The following is a 9,544-nucleotide window of genomic DNA, read 5'->3' as shown; positions in this document are numbered from 1 at the left end:
GGATTAACTAAAGACACCAATCTTCAAAATACAGAAATCCCAAAGACCCAAATAGGATAAATACAAAGAATCCACACCTGACATATCACAGTGAAAGTGCTAAATACTGATGAGAATAAGAATGTATTAGCAGTAATATGAGAGAAAATACAGGCTAAATTTTAATGTATCAACAGTATTTTGGCAAATGTCTTCTCAACAGCAACAAAGGAAGCCATGAAAACTGAAATAATACGTTCAAGGAGAAAGTAGAAAAAATTGTCAACCTAGAATTCATATTTGTCAAGAACATGATGAAAAAATATAAGTAAATCTAAACAAATACTGATTTTACAAAAATAATAATAATTATGTCCAATAAGGTTAGAAATACAGTAAAACTTAAAGACTGTGCATCAATACTGTATTTAGAAAGGAGTTAAAATTAACATGTTTTGGGGTCCTATATTGTTTGGGGAAATTATAATTTATTAAATTTTGACTTTGATAAGTTAAAGAAACCTGTTAAATGACAGAAAAAAATGTATAAATTCTAAACCAGAGCCCCCAAAAAATGGAATAAGAAAAAAAAATCTAATCAATTCAAAAGAAAGAGAAACAAATATAGAAAAGATTGGACAGAAAGTACAAAGTGAGTTATTAGAAACCAATAAATTATATTAGAAATACAATTAATGCAAATCTATTACATTTTCCACTTAAAAGAGAAGATTGTCATAATAGAAAAGTAAAACATGCTATTTATAAGAAATAGGTCTAAAATATCAATGCAGAAAAGATGAAAGTAAAAAAGTAAAAAAAAATGCAAATACCAACTCCCCAAAGCTAATACAATAGTTATAAACTTGTATGCACCTAGAAATATGGTTTTGAAATATATAAAGCAAAAGTTGGCAGGAACTTCACAGAGAAATAGACAAATCCACCATTATTTCAGGAAATATTGACACAGCTGTCTTGCAAAGAGGGAGGGGAAAAAGGAAGGAAGAGAGGGAGAGAAGGAAGGAGACACACAAGATTTGAAAAATACACCAGTCTTGATATAATGGAGATCAAGAAGGAAGGTAGGTAGGTAGGTGGATAGGAAGGTAGGTAGAGATGATAGAAGATAGAAGATAAAAGATAACAATAGACAGATAGATAGGTAACAATTAATATCCACAGCATACAACAGTAAAGAAATACACATTCTCTTCAAGTCTACATAGAATATTTACAAAAATTGAGCTGGGCACAGTGACTCACGCCTGTAATCCTAGCATTTTGGGAGGCCGAAGTGGGCAGATCACGAGGTCAGGAGTTCAAGGCCAGTCTGGGCAATGTAGTGGAACCCTTTCTCTACTAAAAAAATACGAAAATTAGCCAGGCATTGTGGTGCGTGCCTGTAGTCCCAGCTACTCAGGAGGCTGAGGCACGAGAATCGCTTGAACCCAGGAGGCAGAGGGTGCAGTGACCCGAGATTGCACCACTGCACTCCAGCCTGGGCGACAGAGTGAGACTCCATCTCAAACAAACAAACAAACAAAAAACAAATATTTACAAAAATTGTTAACATACTAAGACCAAAAAAAAAAAGTCTCAACTACTGTCAAAGGATTGGTATCTTGGTATCTTATAAACCCTATTCTCTGGCCATGGTGAAATTAAGTTAAAAATCAATAACATAAAGATAATTTATATATATATATACACACACACACACACAAATTATATATACATAAAAATATATATATACACACACAAATTCAACAACATACTTCAGAATAGCATGAGTCAAAGAAGAAATAATGGAAATTAGAAAATATTTAAAAGACTGCAGATAAAAATGAAATGAAATGCTAATTTGACTTTCAAAGGGTCTTCAAAACGTTCATAGAAAATGCGTATTATAAAAAAACTAAGCTTGGATTTCAAAAATTTTTTGCACCAAAACAAACTCATACTAACTTGTTATAACATGTCTGTTAGGATCTAGGTTTGAGGCACTAAGAAGGATAAGACATCATTATGAAAAAGGCCCTTATCAAAGCAACATGAATTCTGTTAAAATTGAAACAAAAACAAACGCAAATTTGTGGTGAAGCTTAGGTGAAAGAAGGATGAAATTATTGATGCCTTATGAAAAGTTTGTGGAAACGATGCCCCCAAAATCAGCAGTTTGCATATGGATAACTTCTTTAAAGAAAGGACAAGAAGATGTTGAAGATGAAGCCCATAGTGGCCAACAATTTGCATCAACTTGTGAGAAAAAAAAATTAATCTTGCTTATGCCCTAATCGAAGAGGACTGATAATTAACAGCAGAAACAAGAGACACCAGCATAGACATCTCAAATCATTCAGCTTACAAAACTCTGACTAAGAAATTAAAGTTGAACAAACTTTCCACTTGATGGGTGGCCAAGCCATTGTGCCCAGATCCGCTACAGACAAGACCAGATCTCCCAGTGGAAATTTTAAACAAGTGGGATCAAGATCCCAAACCATTCCTTCAAAGAACCACAACAGGAGATAAAATGTGGCTTTACCTGAAGACAAAGCACAGTGAAAGCAATGGCTACCAAGAGGTGGAAGCGGTGCAGTCAAAGCAAAGGCGGAAGGGTCAAGAGCAGAGCTCATGGGAACAGCTTTTCGAGATGCTCAAGGCATTTTGCTTGTTGACTTTCTGGAGAACCAAAAAACAATAACATCTATGTATTATGAGAGTACGTTGAGAAAGGTAGCAGTTTCCACTTTGGCAAAAAAATGTCCGGGGAAGCTTCCCCAGAGGGTCCTTCTCCACCATTACAATGACCCTGCTCATTCCTCTCATCAAACAAGGACAATTGCATGAGAGTTTTTATGGGATATCATGAGGCATCTACCATCCATCCTGATTTGGCTCCTTCTGACTTCTTTTTGCTTTCTAATCTTAAAAAGTCTGTAAAGGGCACCCATTCTTCTTCAGCTAATAATGTAAAAAAGACTGCATTGACATGGTTAAATTCCAAGGACTCTCAGTTCTTTAGGGATGGACTAACTGGCCAGCTTCATTGCTTACAAAAGTGTCTTGAACTTGAACTTATGTTGGGAAATAAAGTTTATATTTTTAATTTTTATCTTTTAATTAAATTTTCCATGAACTTTTTGAAGTTCCCTCGTATAGATGGAAACGTATATTCTTAAATGTTAACAGTAGGAACAAGAAAGGCTACAATTTAATGAACTAAACATCTTAAGAAAAACAATAGAACAAACCTAAAGAAAATGGAAAGGACAGCATACTAAAGATGAAAGCAAAAATTAATGAAAAATAAGCATACACAATAGACAAAAAAATGCTAAAAATTGGTTCTTTGAAATGGCCATTTTAAAAACTTCAGGCAAAAGTAATCAAGAAAAACACGAGAGAATGCATGAATAAATAATTTAGGAGTAAACGAGAGAACATAACTTCAAATTCTGCAGCTATTAAGAAGGCAATACAAGGGCAGCAACATTATACCAATAAACTTGAAAACTTAGATAATATGTGCAAATTCACTAAAAATATAACTTACCAATGCTGAAGAAAACTAAAAAACAAAAATTTTGAATGGTTCTACAACCACTTAGTGAAGCAGTAGCTAGAGAGATCTCTCCCCACAGAGAAAGCACCAGGTCTGAGTTCCACAGAGAGCTATATCAAATACCCATGAGATGAGCAATTCCAAATTTACTGAGAATCTTCCAGAAAATAGACAATGGGATCATTTTATGAAGCTGGCATACCATGGATACCAAAATTCAACCACAACCGTATAAGAAAATAAAATTACAGGCAACCTGACTCTCATGAACCTAGATGTAAGAAAATCTTAAAATATATTAGCCAAACCAAATCCAGCAATGTATAAGAAAGCTTATATATCACCATTGGGTTTATTCTGGCAGTGTAAGGTGGATTTAACATTTTTTAGATCAATGAATGAAAGTCATACATTCACGGTTCAAAGGGAAAGATCGGTGTCTGTTAGTTGAAGAAAAAGCATTTGATACAACTTTACTTTCATTATAAAAATTCCTAGCAAGCTAGAAAGTTTCTCAACCCAATAATGCAAACATCACATAGAAGAGTGGCATGTTAAAAGCATTTCCTTAAGGTTAGGAGGAGGTAAAGGGCCCATTATCACTGTTTCCATTAAACATCATACTGTGGGTCTCAGCTCCCAAAGAAAGGCAAGGAAAATATTGTTATGAAGATCAGGCCAGAACAGCCAGTACTTGCAGATACTATGACTGTCCGTGTAGAAAACCCAGAGAATCTACAGGTGAATTATTGAATTAATAAGAGAATTTAGCATTACTCTGTAGATTACTAGTAGAGGTCACCTTTTAAAATTGCGTTTCTATACACTAACAACATTTTAAAATGTTATTTTTAAAAGTATCATTTAAAATTATCTCAAGCTTATAAAGTCCACAAGAATAAATTTAACAAAGGATATCCCTGACCTATATGGACACAATTATAAACCTGATTTTAAAACATTAAAGAATATCCGTTGTCTATGTCTTCAATGCATTCCAAAGCAAGCAAAGCACTTTGGTGTTTTGAACACAAAAGTGTTGGATATTTTGTTTTTGTCGTGTTGTGGTTGTGGTTGTGTAGTCTGATCTGCTGCTTCTGATACTGACAAAGAGGAACGAAGAGTAAGAATAGCCAAGACGGTCCTGAAGATGCAGACTTAGACAGGAGGACTTACCCTGTCAAAGACTAGGAATTATCATACACCTCAAGTAATTAGGCAATGAGGCATTGGTGCAGAAGAGGAGAAAAGACAAATGGAAATGGGTCAGGAGCCGAAAAATAGAGCGGCACATCCATTCAACCTAACTCGTGACGGAACTAGATTGCACTTCTATGAGAAAACCCTGACTTTTGAGGAAATAAAGAACATATGTTTTCTAAGGTCTTGATGCTTCTCTGAACTTTCCCATCTCTGCTATTGATGCTGGTGTCTCTAGGCCCAGGAAGATCTGGGGCCCAGGCCTCAGGAAGGGGCACTGTTTGGGCGGTGCTGGTGCATCTCAGGGGAACAGTTCAGAGGCTGCAGTGGAAAGGAACTGTTGCTACTATGAAGAAGAACCAGGGTTGGGTGATTCTCCCAGGAACAGGGGGGAGACAGAAAGGCCACAGGAAACAGGGAAGAGCGATTCCCACGCGTGCCTCACAGAGGCTCATGGGGGCCCTGCAGCCCCCAGTTGGAGGAGCCTAACAAAGAGAAGCTGGCAAGGCAGAAACCTGGTTTGCAGTCTCAAGCTCAGCATTGCAAAATGAGTTGTAAAAGGGTGGAGCTGGGACTGAGAGACAACAGCTTCATATTAAACTGACACAACCACAGGATTCAAGAGCCAGGGTGACCTGGTGCCTGGGTCCCTCTTGTAGACTCCCCGTCTCTGCGCTTCTGGCCCACATTTTGTTCCAGCCTTTTCCTCACTTCACGCCTCTGCCTCAGGCTGCTCACCACTCATCTGCTTCCTCTACCTTACTTATTCTTCCAGGTTCAAGCCAAATGGCAACCCCCTCCCCAGGCCGACCTCAGCCTGCTCCCAATTCCTTCGTGGACACTCCGAAAGCATGGCTTCTGAACTCACCACCTCTGTCAGCTTTGCCTTGTCTGTGAGAGCCTTGGGACACCAACAGGCTAGAGCACAAGACCCAGGGTCCGGGATTCTCACCCAACCTGGGTCTTGTAAGGGGGGTCCTGATGCTCACCCAAGAAACATTATCTCCTCCCACTTGCCATCCACACTGGCCCCAGCAACCAGGATTGAATCAGCACCTGAGCTTTGCTCTAGCAGTGCAGGTGGACCAGACTTCCTCTGAGACTCATCGATCAAAACACCACTTCACTGTCAATCATGGTCCCATGAAGCCCTCGATATCTGAAGCCTCTGACCCCTGTTGTCCACCTTCCCAAAGTGCCACGGGACCATCAGCACAGTGACTCATACCACGTTTATGCCAAAGCAGCACTAAGTTAGCAAATGAGGCAAAGCTACAAACGAAGTCGATTCCTATGGTCATTGTTGCCATGCATGAAAACCAAACGCCAGCTCTCCAGCACCAGCCCTGAGACATGGGGGATAAAAAAAAAAAAGTCCAACAAAAGTCCTAGCAGTAGTAAGAGTAACAGGAACAACAGCTATTATTTAATGTGCTAAGCACCATACTAGGCACTCAAAAAGTATTATCTCATTTAATCCTCACACAGCACTAGATCATTATAATTACCCCCACTGGAGAAATCAAAGCTCTGAGACTCAGGGAGTAAACAAGACAAATGAAAAACGAGCCCACGGTGACAGAACTGGTCAATGTCATGGGCTGGTATTAGCAAGGATGTTTTCGGCAATGAGTTCACATTCAGGGAAATGACAGGGAAGATTTTCCTAACAAGTGTCTAGTGTGCCTATGGCAGTATCTTTGTCAGCTCAGGCTGCCACAATATAATACCACAAACTGGATGGCTTCCACAACAGACATTTATGCTCACAGGTCTGGAGGCTGAAAGTCCCAGATTCTAGCCTCTGGTGAAAGCTCTCTTCCTGGCTGGCAGAACAGCTGCCTTCTTGCAGTGCCCTCACATGGTGGAGGAAGAGAGGGATTAAGAAAGAGAGAGCTCTCTGGTGTCCTCTTATAACAGCAGCAATTTTATCATGAGAGCCCCACCCTCGTGACCTCATCTAAACTTAATCACCTCCCAAAGGCCCCCAGCTCCTCCTAATACCATTGCATTGAGGGTTAGGGTTTCAAGGCATGAATTCATGAGTTGGCGGGGTGGGGGGTGGGGACACATCTAGTCCATAACATAGAGAGTCACTCCATTTCTCTCTGTAGGGAATATCTCATTTCCCTTCTTCAAGGGCACACCCCTCCCTCTGCTGCTCTGCAATTTACATAGTACCCTCCAGGTTCACGCAGACACACCCTCCGGCCACAGTTGATTGGCCCAAGGGGAAGTACCTGATCCAAGCTCAGACAATCACAGCACTTCACACCCACCCCATTTATAGTTGATTCCTTCGAAAGAGGGCATTTGGCTCAAGTTGGGCTGACTGACTCAGGGCCCTTCAGTGGGATTTTTTAATTGAGTCCAGAGAACATATGTCTCAGTCCTCCTGTGCTGTGGTGGGACGCAAGGTGATGTCAGGCAACTCGGTTGAAAGCTCTGGGCAAGCGTGTTGCCCTCCATAGACATAGTGGAAAAAAATACAGTTTTTAAAATGAAATCCTAGAGAGGACCAGTATAACTTGGTCACATACGCAGGTATCACATGCTCTGTCCTCATGAATAACACTTGAAGAAACTAGGGGAAGGAAATTGGCAGCCTCCTGCACTGAGCCTCTAAAACAGAGCTCCACCTCCCACCCACAGCTCTGTAGGCTTTCGATCTCACAGTGCTCCCTGCACCAGGTTTTTAAAAACATTGGATTACTTGCCCACACTTAAAAATTGGAAGACATCCCATAAATATCTGCATTTCTGGATTCTCTTGAAAAATTAGAGAAGCCGGAAATAGTAGGCATTTTCCTCTGCTGCAACAATATGCTGGAAGCACGTGACAGTGCCTGCTTCAGGCTGGGCACATTCTCCTGTTGATTCCTGTCTTCTCTAAACCCCATCCCTTAGCCTACCTGAAGTCACATGTTGGCTGCCATTCCTCACTGTCTCTGCACTGTTCTTTTATGGGAGATAAAGAGCTGGACTAGGAAGGCCACGCACTTTGAGAAGTTTGAGAGAGAGTGTGTTACTTTGTGGGAGAAAAGAGGGCTCCTGCATGATTAATGAGAAAACAAAATCTGTGCCAAAATAACACAGTTGAAGATGTCATTCTAAAACAAATGACTGTCAGCTCGTACATCGTGCCAGGTCCACTCAGGGTGAGGCTGGGTGGCCCTTCTGAGTGTGTGGCACTCAGCTGCACGGGCTGCTCCAGAATAGTAATCAGTGTGGGCAGCAGTAATCCAAACTCAAGGCCAGCGGTTAGGACCCAAAGGGCAGGTTGTGCTATTCACATACAGAAGGTGCACTCCAGGATTTATATTCTACTGTCTTGGTTTTGTTTCTGTTGTTAAAACAAGTACCTGAGAATGGGTAATTTATAAAGAACAGACATTTCTTTCTCATATTGCTGGAGGCTGGGAAGTGCAACATCAAGACCCCAGCAGGTGTGGTGTCTGCTGAGGGCCCAGCGTCGCTTCCATGATGGCACTGCGTGGCTGTGACCTTCAGAGGAGAGGAGCACTGTGTCCTCACATGGCAGAAAAGGTGAAAGGGCAAAAGGAGACCTACCTAGCTCCCCCAGCCCTTTGATCAGTAATTAATTCCATCCATCAGGCAGGGGCCTCATGGTCTAATCACTTTCTGGAGGCCTTGCTTCTTTCTTTTTTGTTTGTTTTTGTTTTTGTTTTTGTTTTTTGAGATGGATTCTCATTCTATCACAGGGCTGGAGTCCAGTGGCACGATCTCGGTGCACTGCAACCTCTGCCTCTCGAGTTCAAGCAATTCTCCTGCCTCAGCCTCCTGAGTAGGTGGGACTACAGGCAGGTGCCACCATACCCAGCTAATTTTTGTATTTTTAGTAGAGATGGGGTTTCACCATGTTGGTCAGGATGGTCTCGATCTCTTGACCTCGTGATCCACCTGCCTTGGCCTCCCAAAGTGCTGGGATTACAGGCGTGAGCCACTGTGCCTGGCCTGCCTCACTTCTTAATACTGCTGCATTGGGGATTAAGTTTCAGCATGAATTTTGGAGGAGAGACAAATATTCAAACTATAGCATCTACATATGGAAAATTAACACATGAGACTGTGTTATGAAATGCAATGATCTTGCTTTGTGTCCCTTGAAGGTCTGTGGTCAAGAATATCAAACTCCCCATGCTTACAGGGAAACAAAAAAATCTCCAAGAAGTAGAAACATAATCTTCAAGGAGGAGTTAATGCTCAAAAGGTATGTTTTCATCAGTAGGACTTGGTAGGATGTGAATAAAAATTCACGTATCTTATTTATCTAGCAGTGTTGGCCTGCCTGCCTCATCAGGAACACTCACAGTTTCTAATAAAGAATTCAATTTACTAACTCACTTTTCATGTGCCATCCTGTGCCTCTCCACTCCCAGTCAACCATTTCATAAAAGTCACCATGTCAGCTGGGCGCAGTGGCTCATGCCTGCAATCCCAGCACGCTGGGAGGCCGAGGCAGGTGGATCACAAGATCAAGAGATCGAGACCATCCTGGCCAACACAGTGAAACCCCATCTCTACAAAAAATACAAAAAATAGCTGGGAGTGGTGGCATGCACCTGTAGTCCCAGCAACTCAGGAGGCTGAGGCAGGAGAATTGCTTGAACCCGGGAGGCAGAGGTTCCAGTGAGCTGAGATTGCGCCACTGCACTCCAGCCTGGCGATAGAATGAGACTTTGTCTCAAAAAAAAAAAAAAAAAAAAAGTCACCGTGTCCCCCCGCGTCCAGCCCACATACATTCCACTGGCTGTCAGGAGTAGGTGCAGAAGGCTT

Source organism: Theropithecus gelada, chromosome 12, assembly GCF_003255815.1.
Source record: "Theropithecus gelada isolate Dixy chromosome 12, Tgel_1.0, whole genome shotgun sequence".
In the NCBI taxonomy this organism is placed as follows: domain Eukaryota; kingdom Metazoa; phylum Chordata; class Mammalia; order Primates; family Cercopithecidae; genus Theropithecus; species Theropithecus gelada.
This window is presented reverse-complemented; position numbering follows the sequence as displayed.